The sequence below is a fragment of the Canis lupus genome, chromosome 2 (genome assembly GCF_048164855.1).
Source record: "Canis lupus baileyi chromosome 2, mCanLup2.hap1, whole genome shotgun sequence".
Classification (NCBI taxonomy): domain Eukaryota; kingdom Metazoa; phylum Chordata; class Mammalia; order Carnivora; family Canidae; genus Canis; species Canis lupus.
Genome location: NC_132839.1, coordinates 25,500,241 through 25,522,288, shown reverse-complemented (window position 1 = coordinate 25,522,288; position 22,048 = coordinate 25,500,241). Strand labels below are relative to the sequence as shown.

Genomic DNA, 22,048 nt, shown 5'->3' with positions numbered 1-22,048 from the left:
TATTGTTGATCTAGTGGATATTGTCCTGAGAGACAGGCAGACACCAATCATGAGAAGTTTTTTTTGGATTGAATATTGAAGGCATGCAGTTGACTTACTGAATTAGGGAGAGAATGCAAGGGAAGGGTTAGGAACTCAGTGTTACACACATTAATTCTGAAATATTGAATAGGGAGTTGGGTATACAAATTTGAAGTTTGGGAGAGGGCTTCCTGCTGAAGATGTTTAAGTAAAGAGGTGTTCAAAGTTGGCTAAGCTATCAAGGGAGTTTGAGAAGACAGAAAAGGCAGTGATCCAAGGACTCTACCCTAGTATACTTGGATGTGTAGAACCAAGAGGCCAGCCAAGAAGGCTGAGAGAGAGCAGCCAGGGAGTAGCAGGCAAACACTGTAGGACACAAGTGTTACTGAGGATCTTAATATAACATTTTCAGTGGGATAGCAGGAATAGGAGGTTCAGAAGGAGTGAGAGGAGAGAATTGGAGAAAAACAAAGAGCCTAAACAGCACTTTCAGCAAGTTTCACTGTAAAGAAAAGGAAAGACCTGGGTAGCTGCTTGAGGGGTGCATGGAATCAAGGGTTTTGTTTTCTTTTTCTTAGATAAGAGAAATAATATGATTGTATATTAATAGGAATAAGGAAGGAAGGAGGGAAATGCTGCCAGAATTGTTGGAATACGGTCTCTCATAAGTGAAGATGGGATCAAATGGACAAGTATCAGGATTTGGTTAGCTAGGAGCATGGACACTTCCCATAGTGACAGGAAAGAAATTAGAATAGATGGACAAAGACATAGGAAAGTATCTAATTGGGGTCATGCAAATGTACGGATATTGGTTAGATAAATTGGTTGATTTATCTGATTCTAATTAGAATTATATTGGATCACACAATCACAGACACTCTCACTTTTGCACAACAGAGCTAAATTTGGAGGCTGTACTTGTTTTATGTTAGTGACCCAATATAAAATGAAGTCATTCTCATTAAAGACTTCAACTATATTAAAGCTAATATAGTTGAAAGCTCATTAAAAAGAGAATCTACTCTTTCCAATTTAAATGTTCAAAACTTTTATTAAATTCAATGGTCTTTGATTTTGTTTCTTATTCATAGTATCTCACCAATCTTTGAAGTGGATGAAAATTATTGTTGAAGAGAAAATATATGGTTAAATAATGGGTCTATGAGGATGGGGTTCTTTATGTGTTCAGTCTATTTTAGGCAGAGCTTTACTACAATTGTACTATCTTAAATCTGGCAAAATTTCTCTTCAAAAATGATTAGTACATTTTACATTTTTTCTATATTTTACATGGTGTATTTTCTTTAACTAAAATCTAGTTCACTACATTCGACATATAGGTCTCCGATTCTACTTTTTTTTTTTTTTTGCACTTGCTTTGGGCATGTTTTGATGTCAAGAATTAAGACCATTTTTATTAGAAATTTTAACTATCGTTTTCCTTCTGCTTCAGTAAGAAATCTTCAGGAAACTAAAGTTTGGAGAGAAAAAAAGAACCTCAGGTCTAAAACGCTTAATACCGAATTAAGGACTAGATTCCATATATCTGAGGAAAAAGTTTATATGTGTTAAACAATAAAATAACCTTCCGTATAACTTACAAGGTTCTATAATTTATTTTTTACAGGGACAAAATATGCTTTTAGTCCATGGGATATATGTATTTATATTTAATCATAACTTTGTCTTTTGGTATTTTATATGTTATTACTATGTATTTGGGCCAGAGCAATGAAAGTTACTTACTGAACTTACTCTGCCATCTACCTATTCTTATCGTACAAGTAAATATTAGAATTTATCTTAGATAGTACAGGTTCATGTGTACGTTCTCTATTATAAGAACAAGAAAAAAAAATTGATGTGATTTAATATATTTATTCTTCCAGAATGCCATTTGTTTAAATGGCTAAATATTTAATTTGGTAGTCATTTCTATTATGTAGATGTATTTTCATCATTAATTGTCAAAACCATCAAATTTCCTCATGATTTGTTCACATTTTTATCTCAGTCTTGCATGATAAAAGTTTAGTGAGACCAAGGTCACTTAGTGATCCCACAGTATTCATTCAAGGAAAACGTCTGCATATTTGTATACATATATTCAGAATTACAATAGGGATATTGTAGTTTGCAGGGAATTGATAGGTTACATTTTCATGTATAGGCAATCTACTTTATTACTTTTTCTCCAGAGTTTTAAATTTACCCCCATCATTAGGATTGCTGAGGAAATAGCTGACGCCAGAACTCCAGTCTAATAAACTATATCATGCTCATATGTATTATATCATTATGAAAAACCTGTAAAATTTTTAAAGTTGACTAGCTAGAAGGAGATCTACAAAGTGTTCGGAAACTTGAACATCACAGTCTCTATCACCCAAAACTACATATTATACTTTTCTGTAAGTATATAAATATTTAAATACTATATAAAGCAAGATTTAAATGAATATTCTAAGCATTTTAACCATTATTGCAAAACATTCTTTAGTGTTAACATAATTCAAAATGTAGGTGAATATTTAGTACAGATTGAGCTTATTTCATAGAAATAGGATTTTTCTTATAAAGTATTTTGAAAACTTATGCTTAATTGGTTTCTAATTAGCCTTTACAAGAGGAATTATTTTAATGTCTCATTATTTTAAATTATTATTCTAAAATATTAAGATTGTTGATATTTTAAGTTATAATTATCTCTATAGTAGATATTGATATTTCTTAAAATTAGAGCCAATTAAATCAGCCTTAAAGTACGAATATGAAAAATACTTTTTCTAGAATGTTTTATTCTTAGCTTCATTTTAAAGGTACAAAACCACTAAAAACAAATAAAATAAGCTTTCTGCCACTCATCTGCATAATTATTAGCCCAGGATTTAGCACACTAGTTTAATTAGTCTTGATTTTTAACCAACAGGAAGGTCCCTGTATTACTGCTATCAGTAATTTAGGCTTCTACTTAGTTGGTGGGCTTCCTGAAAGGAAGTGTTATTATAGAATAGCCTTTTAGAAAATAAATGAATGGCTATGTCAAAGAGTTGATGAATACTGATATAGTAGCTTTTAAAAATAGAGCAGAATCCAAAATTTCTAAGTATCAAAGAGCTCGTTGCTTCAAACAGTGAATGTCTAGTCACAGAAGGGATAACAACATGTACTGCCAAAGAGATTAGTCAGAAATTCAACTTTAGAATCACAGATTATTCCCTTAATCTTATCCAGCTTGTTTATCATAGACTCATTTATTTATAAATTCTAAATCAAAAGCTTGATTTAGTGAAACCTGTCGCAAAACTGGAAGAGCAATTTGAGTGCATTTCCTAGCAGTTGTGGGCTCTTATTCATAAGCAGCATTGCTGAGGAATGATATTATGTACTTCAGAAATCTAGATCTCATCTAGTTCTAGATCTTCTAGTTCAAGCCTGTCGTTTTTCAGATGAAGAAACAGAGGCCTAAAAAAGGCTAATTATGTTACTGTTGGACACACAGAAAAGAATGAGAAACATTTGCCTTCTGTAGCAGTAATCATATCTGCACATCTCTTTTTGAGATATTTTTTAAAACCTTGGAAATTTCTTAACACTGAGGAAATTGCAGTTGATGCAATAGAGTGATGAGAACACTTCTTCTGCTAAAGAGGAGATTCTATTTCTACATAAATTCTCCAGAAAGATAACATCATAAGATTAAACACATAAAACTTCATGATATATAGCTATGGGAAATATTCCAAAATGCACATATTTCTATTGAGGTTATTCCTTGTATATTTTTCTGTTGAGATATAATTGACATATCATTTTTATTTATTTATTGTTTTTTGATTTAATGTAGTAAAACAGACTTAAGAAACCCTGATCATTTTTGTCCTAGGAAAATGAAACTAAACATTTGTTTATTTACTTATTCATGAGAGACACACAGAGAGAGGGAGAGACATAGGCAGAGGGAGAAGCAAGCTACCTGCTGGGAGCCTGATGTGGGACTTGTCCCAGGACCCCAGGATCATGCTACTGAGCCACCCAGGCATTCCTGAGCAGTTAAAGACTTATTTATCTACGTAGTTGCAAGTTTGTACCCTTAAACATTTCCCTAGTTCCCTTCCCCTAGCCCCTGCTAACCATCATTCTACTCTGTTTTTATGAATTTGACCTTTTTAGATTCCACATATAAGTGATATCATACAGTATTTATCTTTTTCTTTCTGACTTCTCTCAATCTCTCAATCCCTCTGTATATTAATTGCTTCAGATTTTGACCTAGTATTTATCTACCTGAAAATCTGAAATATATCAAAGATTTGTAGTAAATCTGTGATAATTTCTCTATTCCATACTATTAAAATATAACTTTGATATGACCTCCTAGGCAACTATTTTTACATCTTTATATATTCTTAGAGATCGAAAGAGATTCTATTAAGAATATTTACCTCTCCCTATGGATGAATGAGGTTAGCTAATCTTCCCAAAAAGTTACTATAAATCTAAACTGACAAAAAAGAAACAAACAAACATTGAAGTGCTCTGCACTTGATCTTAGCCAAAAGGCCAAGAAGCCATTCATTGAAGTGCTCTGGAAATTAGTAAAGGCAAAGAACAATATGAGAAGTATTTATGCTTGGAAAAATTGCTGAAATTCCATTAAGGACTGTGCAGTTCTTGCCTAGGGCTGCCCCCACTGCTGTCCTCTGCCCTCCTTCCTTGCCCTCTCCCATAATCCTTGAGTTTTATCAATATGAAAATTCTGCCAGGACTTGGGAGGCTGTGAGGACTGGCATTTGTTAGGCCTGGATCAAAAAAGGCTCAGATGAGGAAATGTGGAGGAGATACCCACATCCAGCTGTGTTCATGGAAGTAATAATTTGGCAGCAGTGGCTAAGTGCATTGGGCCAATATACTAACCGAAGTTTAGCCTGCTGTGTGGCTATAGTACTTTCTTGCTCCAAGCATCTAAGTCTAGGATTTTACAGTGTATGGTGACTTGATGGAAGTATTCATCTACACGCTGTTTCAAGGGGTAATATACATATGAAAGAAAGATATGTGGTCTCTTACTCATTTTTTCTTTTCTGCGTGACTTCTTGGTGTCTTTAATATGCTAATGTAGATAGTAATGAAGGGTAGATTGTACTGTGGAACATTTCTTAGAATTATAAGACCTTAGGAACTTTTTCAATGGAAGTTATTATCCCATGCACCCTTTGTGAGAAATCCTGTTTTAGATCATTTTGATTTGTATATAAATTATTATTTTTTAAGATTTTATTTATTCATGAGAGACACAGAGAGGCAGGAACACAGGCAGAGGGAGAAACAGGCTCCCTGTGGGGAGCCCGATGTGGGACTTGATCCCAGGACCCCGGGATCACACCCTGAGCCAAAGGAAGATGCTCAACCACTGAACCACCTGGGCATCTTAATTTGTTTATAAGTTAGGTGGAAAAAGAAGAAACATCTAAAAGAAAACAAATATTTTTTTAAAGATTTATTTATTTATGATAGACATAGAGAGAGAGAGGCAGAGACACAGGAGGAGAGAGAAGCAGGCTCCATGCCAGGAGCCCGACGCGGGACTCAATCCAAGGACCCCAGGATCGCACCCTGGGCCAAAGGCAGGCACCAAACTGCTGAGCCACCCAGGGATCCCCAAGAAAACAAATATTTTCCCGGAACAGTCTCTCTATGTCTCTATTTTAAGAGGACATATACTAAATATGGGGAGTGGATCACATAATCAAGGATATATTTTTAAAATATATCATGAACCTATGAAAATATTAAACCTCAAAACATGTAGTGAGTAAGTGACTTTCAGGATTCTAAAGATGTTTTAAAAATCTTATTGTTCCCATTGTTCTAGTAAGAGGATTGATCCGAGAATAGACTTAGGACAAATGTTCGGGGCAGCCACGGTTGGCTGAGCGGTTTAGCGCCCACTTCAGCCCAGGGCGTGATCCTGGAGACCCGGGATTGAGTCCCACGTCAGGCTCCCTTCTTGGAGCCTGCTTCTCCCTCTGCCTATGTCTCTGCCTCTCTCTCTCTCTCTCTCTCTCTTTCTGTGTCTCATGCATAAATAAATAAAATCTTAAAAAAATAAATTAAAGGACAAACGTTGGCTGACAATATTAATAATTGATAGGAAACACTATTTAATGCTATTTGATTTAGTTCATTCTGTCTCAAAGTGAGTTATTACCTTTGGTTAAGAAACTCTTTGGAATTGTATGTAATATTATATACATATATGCATGTATTAGTTTGCTGGGCTGCTATAACTAAGTACCACAAACTGGGTGGCTTAAACAACAGAAATATATTTTCTCATACTTCTGAAGCTAGAAGTCATAAGTTGAGTTGTCAACAAGGTTGATTGTTTCTGAGGGTCAGGAAGGAAGGCTCTGTCCAGGCTTCTTTCCTCAGCTTATTAAAGGCCACCTCTCCCCGTGTCTCTTTGCATCACTGTCCTCTGTGCCTCATCCAAATTTCCCATTTTATAAGGGCAGCAGTCTCATTGAGTAAAGCCCATGACAGTAATTATTAATTGATTACCTCGGTGAATCTGTCTTCACAGAAGAATCACATTCTTCGGTACTAAGGATTAGTACCCCAAAATGTCTTTTGGGAGGGAAACAGTTAAACTCATAACAAAAGCACATGTACATTTTTCTAGAGCAAGTTTCAAATTTTTATTATGTTTTCAATTGGGAGTATATTCCAAAAATAATTCAGAATTATTGACCTAGGAGAATGATATTTCAAGCAAAAAAGATGGAATAAGACATATTAAAAGGAAACTGCAGCTTAGAATAAATGAAGTTGAGAAGAGAAAATAGCATTCAAGCAGAAACTAAATCACTATGTGTCAGTTTATGGGATTGGATTTTTCTAGAGCTGTACTGCACTGTTCAGTCAGTCAGGTAGCCACTAGTGACCTGAGACTGTTGAACTCTGGAAACATGGCTAGTCCAAATTGAAATGTGCCATAAGTATAAACCAAACATTTGATTTCAAAAACAGTATGAAAAAAGAAGTAAAGTGTCTCATTAATACATTTTTATATTAATTAAATAATTATTTTGGATGTAGAGTTAAATATATTATTAATATTACCTTCATCTGCTTCTTTTTTTTACTTCTTCAGACGTATTTAATAGAAAATTTAAAATTCTATATGTGACTCACATAGTTCTATTTGACATACTGATCTTGGTGTCCTAAAACGTTTCATCTCAGGCTGATTTTGTGGTTCTATAACAGATATATATTATTGTGAAAATAAAATCAAGTTGTACTACCAAGTTTTTATGAAGCTGTTAATGTAAGCCCATGAGATCTTTAGGTGATTATGGGTATAATTGAGTATTTATATCTAAGAAATGCAAAAGGTTTTGCACTGTTTTACTTATTTTTTGATTCAGTGTAGTGAAACAGACTTAAGAAAGCCTGGATCATTTTTGTCCTAGGAAAATGAAACTAAACATTTTTATTGATCCTGTATAACTGCAACCATGACCCAGTCGACACAAAAGGTGGAGTAATACAGCAATAATCTCTAATTCAGCTGAATGTCTATAATGTGATATATAGGATTCTTATCTCTTAGTGATTGTGACAGGGATCTCCACCACAAACAGCGCATCTGGTCCCTTGAACCAATTCATCAACATCATTTATAAGCCATATTTAAGATCAAAAGGATAAAGGAGGTTACCAGTGATGAGGTTTTGGAATGTTGCCAGCCCACCAGCATTGACATGATACTTGCTGAAGCTTCATTCTGGAGGGCAGGGTATGTGTGAAGGATGGATATCAGCAGGCTTGCTAAGTAGAGTCTGAAAATGTAGCGTAGTGAAAGAGAACAGTTACAAGTGGGGTGGGCAGAAAAAGAAATCAAAGAGAGATCCTGAGTGCCAATTTCCAGCCTTGTGGTAAAACTCAGTGCTGCTGAGAAATAGTAGATGCAAACATACATCTGTAACACTCAGGATTTTGTGGTGGTAGTTGTAATTTGAGGGGGATGATTGAACAAAAAAAGAACTTAGAGTAATGCTAGCCATGTTACTTCTCAAGCATAATGGCTAGCCATATTAAAAACCATATTGTTTTTTAATTTAAATGAATAACTTGGACCATATCAGAGATTGTAATTGTTGATCTTTGGTATGTTTTTCCTTTGATAACATCAGTGTTTTAAATAATAACTGAATGCATTTGTATAGGGCATAGGTTCCTAGTTTTCTGCAGTCTGTAACACCTCCTTCTGTATTTGATCTGGGTCACTTTATTCATTGATGATACTTGCATGATTTCTGTATATATTTGAGTTTGTGACCCCTGGAAGAAGATTATTCTGACAATGATGACTAGTTGGACTAGTTCTTCTAATTCTAATACTACAGTTATTGTTCCTCCTCCTCCTTTACTATTACTATTGCTATCACTATTGTTGTTCTTTTATGGTTCTATCACCACTGTTACAATGTCATCGCCACCACCACAGCTACAATAGACTCAGTTATATAAGCATTTACATGAGTGTCAGAATGTATTCTAGGTTTCTTAGATGTTTTACTTGATTTACACCTAACAGCAGTTCTTTGAAGTATATACTATTATTATCACCATTTTACAACTGAGAGAATTGTGGCATAGAAATATTAAAACGCTTGACTAAGGTAACAGAGTTAATAAGTTCTAGAACTGGGATTCTAATCCAGGCAGTCTAGCTAGACAACTCATTTCTGAGAACCCTTCCTGTGCTAAAGTTCTTTCTTTTCATTTAGTAGAACACTAATTTTTTAAAATCTAAGAGGTCTCTATAATTTTATATTTTGAATTTAAGTGTATCTAATGCCTTTGTTTTTATAAAATAATTTAAGACTCCTAAAAAAGAAAGGGTCAGAACATATGGCCTCCTTGATTTCTTACTTAATGTAGTGGGCACACATTGAACTGGTAAAAGATAGAGCCTGGTGACATTAGTGTACCATTATGATGAATGAAAATGTTCATATCGGTGTTGGAGATTCTGTTATGATTTGATGGCAAAGCAAATAAGGCAGCAGAACAGTGATTTATACTCAGTCTTTGATTAAAAGGTTTGTGTATAGAGGTGCTAAATAAATATTAAATAACACTACCAGATGTCCATGTAGACATTTAAAAATATAGAAATATGTAATTTTTAAATATAAAAAATATAGTTTTAAAATATAGACTTTACAGTATCTACTACTTATTATTCAGTGGATATAAATTTAGAATTGTTATACCTTTTTGGTGAATCGATTTTTTTTTCTTACCATTATGAATACCTCTCTTGTTGGTCTAGTACTGCTTCTTTCCCTTAAAATTCTCTTTGATAGTAGTATAGTTATACCTGCTCTCTTTTTCTTGATGTTTACATGATATATCATTTTCATCTTTTTTTACTGTTTTACTTTCAATCTTTTTATATATTTAAAATCAGTAGGTACTTATTTTTTATTTTTTTAAAGATTTTATTTATTTATTCATGAGAGACAGAGAGAGAGAAAGAGAGAGAGGCAGAAACACAGGCAGAGGGAGAACCAGGCTCCATGCAGGGAGCCTGACATGGGACTCAGTCCCGGGGACTCCAGGATCACACCCTGGGCTGAAGGAGGCGCTAAACCGCTGAGCTATCGGGGCTGCCTTATAGGTGTGTTTTTTTTTTTAATAAAGTGTTTTTTTTTTAATTTTTATTTATTTATGATAGTCAGAGAGAGAGAGAGAGGCAGAGACACAGGCAGAGGGAGAAGCAGGCTCTATGCACCAGGAGCCCGACGTGGGACTCGATCCCGGGTCCCCAGGATAGCGCCCTGGGCCAAAGGCAGGCGCTAAACCGCTGCGCCACCCAGGGATCCCCCTATAGGTGTTTTTTAAACCCAGTCTAATAATTTTTTGTCTTTTAATTGGAGTATTTGCTCCATTTATAGTTCATGTAGTTATTTACATATTTAGATTTAGATCTAATGTACTCTTTGTCTTTTATTCTCATTATTATTCTAACTTTCTCCCTTTATTAACTTGCTACTTATAGATTTATATATTCCTGTTTTAGTGACTGTCCTTGAGTTGGCAATGTACATCCATGACCTGTTAAGTATCATATTAATTTAACTTTCATGCTCCCTAGATAGGACTTTGGACACTTTAAGTCCACTTAACTTTTTTTATATTACTGTAACATATATTTCAATTTGCCGTGTTTTTTAGACCTTATAAAATATTATTATTGTATGGAAATATATTTATATGTATGTATATACACACATAGCTTTATAATACTCTCAGACATTATGATGGCAATTATGTGATGTGACTTTGGTGACTCAGAGATTATTAAAACTGCTGGGGCCAGTGGCAGTGACAGTGACAATGGGATATCAGGGATGATTCTATTATTGTTAACTCAAGAGACCAAAGATGAATTCTGAAAAAGATGCTGTATGCACTGCTCTGAATACATTTTCAGTGATTTTTATTTGGAAAAAAAAAGTGTTAAAATTGAGTACTAATAGGAAGATAACTTTGAATTAGAGAAATATCTTCTGAGAAATTATATTCATTCATTAATACTGTATTCTAGAAGACAAATGTTAAAATATTCTTTGTTAAAAATGAATTTTATGACCAAATAAGTTCAGTAAACAGAGTTAATAAAAATTAAACATACTCCCTTACCTCTAAATAGTTCAGTCTTTAATATGGTAATTAGTATGCATTTTAAATCTGATTAAATAAGGACTACAACATGCACCATTTTCCATAGTTCAACATTTGCATTATTAGAAAGTTAATTTATTTTCAACAGAACGTGAGATTATTGAAACTTAAAGTGAATAACAATAGTTGATATACTTTACTTTTTAATTTGACCTTTTATACTGAAATTAATTTCATTTATATTAAAACTAGGTCTTTAATAAATGATGTTTACTGAAATAGAAGCTCCTTTACATTGCTCTGTGCATTTATCTTTCCTTTATTCCCTTTTTTTAAAAGCAAAGACAGATTTTTTTTTTAAGGTCTTTAATTTTTATTTATTTATTTATTTATTTATTTATTTATTTATTTATTTATTTATTTATTTATTTTTATTCACGAGAGACACACAGAGAGAGAGGCAGAGGGAGAAGCAGGCTCCATACAGGGAGCCTGATGTGGGACTCGATTCTGGGACTCCAGGATCACTCACGCCCTGGGCTGAAGGCAGGCACTAAACCGCTGAGCCACCCAGGTGCCCCTCCTTTTTTCCCCTTTATTGGTTATTCTATTTCAGAGATATTTTGGCATGCTTAATTTGGAAGTGCAAAATTATGAAGTTAGGTAATATTATATTTTAAAATAAAAATTTTTAATAGTACCAATTTTTGAGAGATTTAAAAAAATCATAAAAAGGTTGAGTTTACCTGACAAATCCGTGGTACTTTCCTTATCAAAAAAATAACAAATTTCAAAGGCTAATTAATGTGACTTTTTAAAAACTCTAAAGGTTTCTGTTCATGACTTTCCACATGGAGATCAAGCTGTTTCTCTGCTATATTATGGTATAGCTATTCTTTCTTTTTTTTTTTTTTAAAGATTTTATTTATTTATTCACAAGAGACACAGAGAGAGAGAGGTAGAGACACAGGCAGAGGGAGAAGCAGGCCCCCTGAAGGGAGCCCAGTGTGGGACTCAATCCCGGGACTCCGGGATCACACCCTAAGCCAAAGGCAGATGCTCAACAGCTGAGCCACCCAGGGGTCCCTGGTATAGCTTTTCAAACTGAAAAAAAGTTAAACTTTTTTACCATTAGAATCCAAGTTCATATTAATGATACTGTTAAGACATTGTGCATGCAAAGTATTATATACTTGTTGTAATTTCCATTACATGAAAATCAGAAATAATGAATCATTTCTTCTAAAAATTTAATTGCTTTTTAAGTGACTACTTTTCTTCTAAACCTGAAGATAAAACAAATAGCATCTGATAGTTATATGATAGTTATATGGAGAACCATAGACATGATGTCATTTGAAAAGACTACTTTCAAAGCTGAGTTCTTTGTAGCTCATGTTACAAAGAGTGTGATTGGCAGAAACTCAGAATAAGAAGTGTATTGTTTTTAAAACAGGAAATGAGGATGCTGCCACTTTATTAGCATCTTTCTATTGTATCACCTCATGCTTATTTAGGAACAAAAAATTAAAAACCAAAATTTGATTACTTTAAGAACTAACCTGGATTCTCGTTTAGAAGGAGAATTTGACATCTCTTGACTCACTAGCTCTTTCTGATTCTGGAGAGGAAAAGTTACCTTTTGATAAGAATTCATTTTTGGCTTAGGATTGCTTGTATATTGTTTTGCTTGTTTAAATATCACAGAAATTATAATAGCTCACATGATTTAGATTGTACCACATTCTAATCCTACTTCCTTAATTGAACATTAACATCACAAAAATAAAGTACATGTCTGTAAGGAGAGGCATCATAGCTTGTTTTAATGGAAAAGATCAAGAATGAGCTGAGAGCTCATGTCTTATCTTCTCTTTATTATTGTGGGTAGGATACCTGTTTCTTACCTCTATGCCAGGCAGGGACTCAAGAAGCCATGTATCAATAATGTATGTGAAAGTATTTGCACTTCTTATTGATGTTACTCTTTTATTTAGAAATATGTGGATTTCAAAGAACTTTTTTTAGATACAATTTTGTTTTCCATACTTTTGTTCTCTGTATTCTAAAAGTTAATTGGGTTGATTTAGTGCTGTTTCTGCATTATCAAGCATAGTGCCTTGCTTGCAGTAGGGTTTATAACATTTGTTTATGAAGTGAATGTCTCCTTTGCAGTATAATTGAACATATTTGAGATGAACACAATAAATGCAGTTTAAATTGGATTATAATTTTTAGTTCATTTTACCTGCCATGTTGTTTGAGCACTCTTAGTAAAATGTTGACGCATTTGGACTTCTGTCATTATTATCTGGCATAGAATCAGGACTGCTTCAGAGTTTGTTTTAGTATCATCTTATTGCTAAACAAAGCCCAGCAGTTATGACTTTTATTTGGCACAATTTTCTACCTATTTCAGAAGGATAAAATATAATTTATACTAGTTGTTTTTCCCTAAGCTTCAAAACACTTATTTAAACATTGTGTTATATCCAAATTAGCCTAAAAGACTACATTCATTCTCTTTTCTTTGGCTGGTATGCCACTTACTCACAGATTCATTGACTATGATTGATTATAAACGGCCTGTGAGACCCACTTATGTGGATTGGTCATTTGTTAGAGTTTAAATGAGTCACAATTCCCTTAGCTATTGAACTTTACAATGTGTAATAAGGTGTTTTTAATGACTTTCACTGCAAAATACACTCCTTTTATCTGCAAGCCAGCCTGGTTTAAATCTCTGTTTTGTTGGACACTACCCTAAAGAAAACTTTTATCCCCCATTATACTTTTCTTTCCATGAAACCATATCCTAGAATATTTTAAAAGCCAGAGGGCAAACTAATTATGCCTCCATAAAATATTTTCACAAGAATAAAGAATTAACAATATTCTACATCACCCTTTTCACCAAAATCACCTTTTACGTTTTCTGCATTCCTAATGAATTTTAAAATCACCACAGACATCATCATGATAGTTGTGTTCTTGTCTGACTGTGAACTTCTAAAGAAAAGGGATAAATCCATGGTTTACTCCTCTTTGCTCTTCAGCATCAGCACAGTGCTTTGTATTTAATAGGTAGCCACAGTTTTTGTCAAAGTGAATTGTCCTAATACTTGTATAAAAGATTTATTAAAAGTCTTGCTAATGAGTGCTCCACAAAGGTCTTCAGTAGACTGTTACTGAAAACCAAAAAATTAAGAGCAGGAGCTGAGCTGTCACATAATTCTCAAGGGGTTGGGTAAAAGACCAGGTGTTAAAGCATTAGGACTTTCATTGGAAACTATTTTTTCAATTTGGAGAGAACTGCCTAAGTGGAGTTTTGTCTAAATATGCCTACCCTTTCAAAACAATATCAAAATTAGAGTTCGTAGGCTTACTGAAATAAAATTTTGTTCAGATCAAGGTCATTGAGTCTGCTAACTTTCTGGTCAAAAAGAGTAATGGGAAAGTGAACCAACATTGATTTTATGCTGCTCTGTGTGGGATGCTGTGCTAGGTGCCTTGCATAACTTATCTCATTTCATCTTGACCACAATCAATATCAGGCCTTCTAGCTCTCAATTCAAAAGAGAGGTTAAGTAATTTGTCCAAGATTACAAAACTAGTAGGAGAAACAGCCAAAATTTGAACTCACTTATGGCTGACAGCAAAGGCCATGCTATTTAATTACCCACTCTATGATTCAGGTTCTTTTAGTATTAATTAATACCTAGATTTGATTGTTAAATCTTAACTATTTTGTATAGGTGAGGTCGCAAGATTTAGTGTAAAGAATATTGAAGTAAAAGAGCTTTTTTGTCATTTATTATACTGGAAAGTAAACAATTATTAAGACATTTAAAATCCAGTTGGATGCACCCAAAGGATCAATCTGTAAAGAAGTCTGAGGTCAATATAAATCCTACCGATTTCTCTAACTTTGGCTTGGATAACCTCATGTTCCTGTGTCTGTGCAATTGGCAAATGGAAGTACCCAACTGATTCTGATTTTCTCTGTAAATGAATCCAGAGAGAGACTAAGAGCCTCCTCTATTCTTTTCTCTCCTTAGGCACTCTAGAGGAGGTTACTGTTGTTAATAATCAACATCACTGTTGAAGTGTCAGTTTAGAATAATGTAAGTTGATCTTTTGTCTACTGATTGCCTCATTAGGAGGAACTCATTCTTCCTCAGAAAAAAAACCCCAGGTCTTTCTTGTATTTACGTATTATCCAGAAATCTTTACTTCCCACAACTTATATTTTTTAAAAATTTTAGTTATCAAGAATAATTACTGGGGCACCTGTGTGGCTCAGTTGGTTAAGCATCTGACTCTTGGTAATGGTAAATATCCCTATGAAATGCAATAAAATACTGCTATTTTATTTAAATTTTCAAAAACTATTTAAAGAAAATATCCTAATAGTATTAATTCTAGTAATCCAAATATTTTAAAAAATATATTCCTGGAATTTTATCTAAGTGGAATTTGATAATAGATTTATGAAGAGATATAGTGGTAGTCTTCAGAAAATAAGATCTTGCCTGTTGAACAAATAGTTTGGATTTTGGGAAAAGATCTGCCAGGCTTCAGAGACATGAGAGTTGTTAGGATGAACAATGAACCTTCATATCCCTGGGCGCTTTCAAAATTTGGACAAAGCTGCTGTGCTCTAAAGATTCTTTTAGTACTTATTTGGGTCAGTAAATGTTATTAAATGCTCACAAAGCCCTTTCTTTAGTAAATTCTCAAATTTGCAGCCTGATTTTAAGTAACACAACAATAAACATTAAAGAATGAGGTAGAAAAATATAATAATAATCACTAATAAATACTAATAGACACCAGTGTTTATTTGTGTGGATATATGAACAAATAAGAGAGAAAATCAATCTTATTTACCTAACAGATTTTGTTGATGTGGAAGAAAATTTGATTTTTCCATGAAGCAATTTATTTTTCATAAAAGAAGGAAGCTTCGATCATAACTTTTAGCTTTATGGTTTTAGGTTCATCAGTAATAAAAATTTAAACCAAGAATTTTCTCAAGAATTGTAAAGGTTTTTAAGAGACTGAATTTTTGAAGACTAAGGAACGAGGTAAAATAGTTTTAACTTTTCCTTTAAATGGTTAGTTGCTAGGAGACCACAAATAGGTGCTAGTGATTCCAGGATTCAGGCAGCTCTCAAGTAGGCTTGTATCTCTTTAGAAAAGATGTTTAATCCTGTTCACACCAGACTATGTCATTAAGAACTAAATGCCTGATGATTCTGTTCTCATAGCATTTTAAATTTTGTTGAGGAAAATAGAAATGATTGGAGGGTAGAAGAAAATGTCTTAGGAAGCATCAAATTAATTTATTTATGCCAACATTTGTTAAATGCCTTTTGGGTGTTGGGCCTGTCATCTCACTCCAGGGAAGCTACATTAAATAATATGTTGTCTCTGCCTTTTAGGAGTTCCCTCTGTAGTTGTGGAAAGAAATATCTAAACAATTAATTATAATGCAAAATCACAAGTATAGGATTAGTATATGGTAAGAGAATGAGTGATTAATAAATGGATGTTTATAACAACACTGTGTAGAAAGTCTGCAAAAGTAAAGAGGAAGGAATGATTGTCTTCAGCAATAGTTTAATTTGTTGATGTTTGAACTGTAAATTGAAGAGTGAGTAGTAGAGCTAAAGAGTAAGTAGGTTAAGAAGGCAGCACAGAACATTCCAAGTAGAGAAAGCAACTTATGCAAAGTCATGAAGGCTTTTTAGAAAAAAAATGAAAGCATAGGGCGTCTTCAAGGAAGACAGATAAGTTGTATGTGACTGACTCAGTGTGTGTATGGGAGAATGAGGAGAAGCTGGATGGAAAGCCCAGGCTTTCTAGAATATAAGCGGACTGACAGAAAGGTCACTGACTTTAGTGTGGAAGATGGACCAGAAGGAGGAAACCCAGAAAGTGGAGATGAATTAAAATGGTGTTGAATTAAAATGATAGAAAATACTGTCCTCTGAGATGGAATGGGGAAGAGGGGAGACTGAGAGCTATTGGGGTACAGAATTGACAGAACTTGGTGAGTTATTCCACATGGATGGGAGCATTCTCACTTTTAGATTACTGTCTCAAACTAGAAGATTGATGGTAAGGCTAGTCATCAAAATGAATGATTTAAAAATTTCATATTTGAATTTGTGCTTTAGGATTCTCAGATAAAAAAATGTCCCAGAAACAGTTGGAACTGTGTGTTCAGAGCTAAGGAAGCACACAAGAGTAGGTTTTGTACCCTGTGTCGGTGACAGCAGAAGCTGGGAAAAGTGGGGAAAACGGGGAGCCAGCATGGGATCCTGAGAGTTGTGAAACTTGTCATCTAAGGCACTGTCAGGAAGAATAAGGGTTAGTTTTGAGGTGTTTCTGAGAACCCAAAATAAGTAATATAGGTGTATGAAAAACAATTTTTATACTTGACATCTGTGTGTCCACAAGACCTTAAGAGAGTGCTTCATTTATTAAAAATTCAGTAAAACAAAGTAAATAACTTAAGAAAATAAAAATTTGAGTTGTAAGATTTTCAGGTTAATGCATTTGTTCAGTCATTTCATTCATATTTTAAAATATAAAAAGCACAACATAATTTTACACAAGTCTATTTCTTTAGTAATGAATAAAATGGGTGGGTGAATTAATTTTGTTCAAAAGAATAATACTTTTCCAGTCCTGGTTCACTGATACTTTTTTTCTTCTCACCTCAGAAGAAAAGTCTCTTTCAAATGTGCCATATACTCTAAGATAAAGTTTTCAACTTTCCACTGGACCCATAGTAAGAATATATTTCATTTCAGTTAAGTATACATGTTTCTATTTGTATGTAAAGCTGACACACACATTTCATGAGATGCTACTTGTCCTATTGCATCTCATGAACTCTGATATTCCCTAAGACATTTTAGTTTTTAAAATCCAGAGATTGTACTACTAGGTGTTTACTCAAAGGGTATAAAGAATACTGATTTGAAGAGGCATTTGCACCCTGAGGTTTACAGCAGCTTTATCACAATAGCCAAATTATCAAAGAGCCCAAATGTGTATATGTATTTATATGTGTGTGTGTTTATATATGTATTGTGTGTGTGTGTGTACACACAGTAGCAATCAGCACTTGCTACTTCAGCATTCTCATCACCTTGGCCCGTTTGCTTACACTTAATCCTCTTGTCCAAAAATCAGTTTCTTTGGTAATAGCCAACACTTCTATAACAGTTAATGCGCCAGCCAAAATACTTTACAAATACTCACATGTTTAACTTAGAACAACAGTATAAAGTAGGTACTATTATTATCCATAGTGAGATTCAGTAGCTTGCTCAAGATTATACAGATAATAAGCAGGGAAACCTGCTTTCAAATCCAGATATCATATATAATTCACTCTTAAACTAATTTCTATAATATCACATTGCTCTTTATATATTTCAACAAAGATATATTTACACTCTCCTCTCCTGATATATCTTTTTTAAAAATTTTTATTTATTTATGATAGTCACACAGAGAGAGAGAGAGAGGCAGAGACATAGGCAGAGGAGAAGCAGGCTCCATGCACCAGGAGCCCAACGTGGGATTCAATCGCGGGTCTCCAGGATCGCGCCCTGGGCCAAAGGCAGGCGCTAAACCGCTGCGCTACCCAGGGATCCCTCTCCTGATATATCTTTAGCATTCAGAATCATACTTGTCTTTAAACACTGAGATGTAATATAATAGTCTAGAAGTAGCAGTTGTTGGTAAGTGGTCTACCTATATGCTTGTCTTACTTCAAGGAATAAGGATGATGTCTTAATGAATGTAGTGTCATTAAGTTTATTTTACAATGATAAGGAGATTGGTTGAAAGCCCAACAAAAATGAAAATATATTCAGGAGTATATTGGTTTGCTAGGGCTGCCATAATAAAATAACTCAGGCTTAAGTGATGGAAATCTATTTTCTTACAATTCTTGAGGCTAGAAATCCAAGATCAGGGTGTTGGCAGGTATAGTTTTCATGAGATCTCTCTCTCGGCTTGCAGATGGTTGCCTTCTTGCTGTGTCCTCACGTGGCCTTTTATTTTTGAATGCACATTCTGGGTATCTCTCTTTTTTATAAGTATACCAATCATATGGGAATAAGGCCCACTTAATATAACATCAGTAAACCTTAATTTCCTCTGAAAGACCCTATTAGGTATAGTCGTATTTTGAGGCATATTGAGGGTTAGGACTTTATTATGTGAATGTTTGGGGGGACACAATTCAGTGTTTAGCAAGGAGTTTCTTAACTATGAAAAGGGCAGTCAGTTGTACACAGTTACCCTGGAAAGGATTGTGGATCAATTTAAAGAAAATGAGAACTAGAAAAGGTATCGACAGAGTATTGATCCTGAATACTGACATCAGCAGGATAAAGGAGGCAATAGGTTAGGAAATTGGAAGCACATTTTAATGCTGTGTAGGAAGGAAGGACAAGATAGAAAAATGTGCTAGATTTGTTGACCTAATACTAGCCTCCTTAGATATAAGCAGAAAGTTCATGTTCAGGGCCCTGAATAGCTTACATCTTTGCTGTGTGCCTGTCACTGACAAAGTCTAAATTAATAGGGGAATAAGCAATAGTGGGGAGGTAACAGAGTCTTAGAGCATCTCTTTTTGAGATAATGTGCAAAGTTAAAATGTATTTACAATTGAAGGGGTATTATTAAAGATGTAATTTTTCTGTAATTCCAAGAACTGTACTATTTTATAATGGTAAATGTAGTGAATATAATTCCTCATTATGTACTCAAAGTGTTAGTGATTTCTTCCTTATATGGATCACACTTTCCTATTCTACATGTTTAGTAATTTTTTTTTATTATACATTGGGGATTATGGTTTCTATGTTGTCTAGAGTCTGGAATCTGTTGTCTTCCTTTAAAGAATGTTGAATTTTGTTCTGGAAGATAGTTAACATACTGGCAAATGAACTTGATCCTTTTCTTTTTCAAGCTTGAATGGGGGTGGATCTAGACCTTTTAGGGGTGTCATCTGAATGCTTAGTGTTTTCAGTGTGGTATTTTACTCCACCACTTAGATGTCCTGAATCTCCTAGCATATGTGACGTATGGAATTTCTGTTCAGGCCTCAGTTCTGGCTCCTCAGTAGCTATTTTCTACTTGACCATACAGTTTTGTTCTGTACAATGCAACTTATTATTCATCTAATAATTTAAGATTACCCCTTTTGGGGTTCATGTGGGCTTGCAGTTTTCTCTTTTCCAGTATCTTGTTCTGCAGATTACAACTATTTCAGCAACACCAAACTCCAATTTCTGCTTGTTAAGTTGAGTGAAATCATTGTGTGTACTGAGGTCCAGAGAATGCAGCCAGTCAGAAAGACAGAGTGATCCTGAGCTTGCCTGTAGTATTTCCTTTCTTTCCAAAAGTGTAGTCTTGACTGTTGTCCAATGTTGAAAACCAGTAATCTTTTCTTGAGAAATTGGAAACATCTTTAACTTGAGTTTTGATAAAACTTAAATTCAGCTTTGTAGAGGTTTTTTTTTTTTTTTCTGAGTTCAGTTTTATGTATTCATACTAACATTACTACTGTTTTGAAGAAGTTAAACATGGCTATATATTAGCAACATATCAAAGATAAATAACACCAGCGTGAAACAGGAATGTAAAATACTTTATAAAAGCCCCATCCTGAGAAAGAGCAACATGTTAAAATCACTTGTGTTGAGAAAAGTGTTCTGAGAATGGTTCTGTTAAAGAAAGTTTGTTTTCTTAGCTTTTGATGTCCTCGGGTAACAAAATCAACATTCTTCTGTATTTAATGAAAATAGGTTTGGAAATAGCAACAGGTGTTTCAGTAATAAAAAACTATCCATGGCTTAAATCATTAGGGTGCCCTATATTCTTTATTATAATTACTGAAACAGATTTTGAAATTAATCTGTTGTTGTATAGACTTGAAGAAGGAGGTCGAGGAAGTGGCCTTATTGATCTTTAGACTCGTCATGTGTAGCATAACGATTTAGAGTTAGTAGATTTTAAAATAATTTATTGTCTAAAATCAAAACAGAAACATGTAGATACTAGAAACCTAGGAATATCATTTTTATTGTCATCTTGTCATCATAGAAGTAGCACATTAATACATTTAAAGTAACTGAGAAGTTAGTGACAAATTGCTTTTTGAATAATTGTATAAGATTTTTTCATGTCTGTAAATGTGTTTATTTAAATTTCCAATTTAACTTTCCAATTTTAAAATGTTCATTTGATATCTGCATTTAAGAGGAATAATTGTTTATCTAAAAAATGAACAAGGATGAAGTAAATAATCATCTGAAAGATATTTTAAAATATTTCATTTGATCAGATTAGAAAAAAATGTAAATTAATTTTAGATAACAGTTTGATAAAAATTTCCTTTTTCTGTCCCTCCTTTTCTCTTTCTCTTCTCTTCATCTTTTCTCTTTTCTTTCCTATCTGCTTTTTCTATTAAAAAAATTAGATCTAATATTATTGTGTATTATTGTGATCTAAAGAAGAAAATTTGAGACCAAGTCTCTCAAAATAGTGAGATAGTTATTAGTTATCTGGTTAACTCTGGCAGAGGTTCCAGTTACTTTTCTGAGAGATGGCATTTGCATTTGCCAGATTATATGGATAATTGCCTCTGAGTCCTCATTTTCTATATCTGTAAGATGTATTCAAACCATCCTTTTGACCAACCTTGATCATTTATGATTGAATTGCTTACGTTTCCTTGCTTGTGCTCTTTCTACTTCCCTAAATTTAGCATTCCAGACAGTCGTTTGAGAGTCATGGTGGACTTGATATCTAACTCACTGATAGCCAAGGTCTAGCTCCTGAAGGATTATATTTAATGTTATTGTTACATAAATTTTGGCAACATGCACCATGAAACCACTTGAAATAAGAAAAAAATGTAAACCTTCCAGAATTTTTAATTGCCATCTAAACCTTTTTTAAAATATACCAAATGCTAAAGGGAAGTGATATTTTAAGTCAATATATTTTCCATTTAATTGTGTCTGGATTATTATCCCTCTATAGGTAGAGATTGTATCTATTTTTTTTCAAAGGTAGTTTTATAATATTTTATTAAGTATTTGACATCAGAGATGATATCCAGAAGAATGTAGGTATCCTTTTTTTTTTTTTTTTTTATTGAATCGGTTATGTGAATCAGAAGGTTAAGCAAAAATTTTGTGCTGATTCCACTTTAAGAAAATAACATCAGCTTTTACTCAAATGATTTATGAACTCATTAAATTTATCTTTTTCCTCTGCAATTCAAATT

The 22,048-nt window shown here is 33.7% G+C and overlaps 1 protein-coding gene across 17 annotated transcripts in view; it reads left to right on the top strand.

Annotated features, from left to right (window-relative positions):
- The window catches only part of XRCC4 (X-ray repair cross complementing 4), a 251,689-nt gene that overhangs the window by 105,766 nt on the left and 123,875 nt on the right, over positions 1-22,048 (top strand). The window lies entirely within an intron of this gene.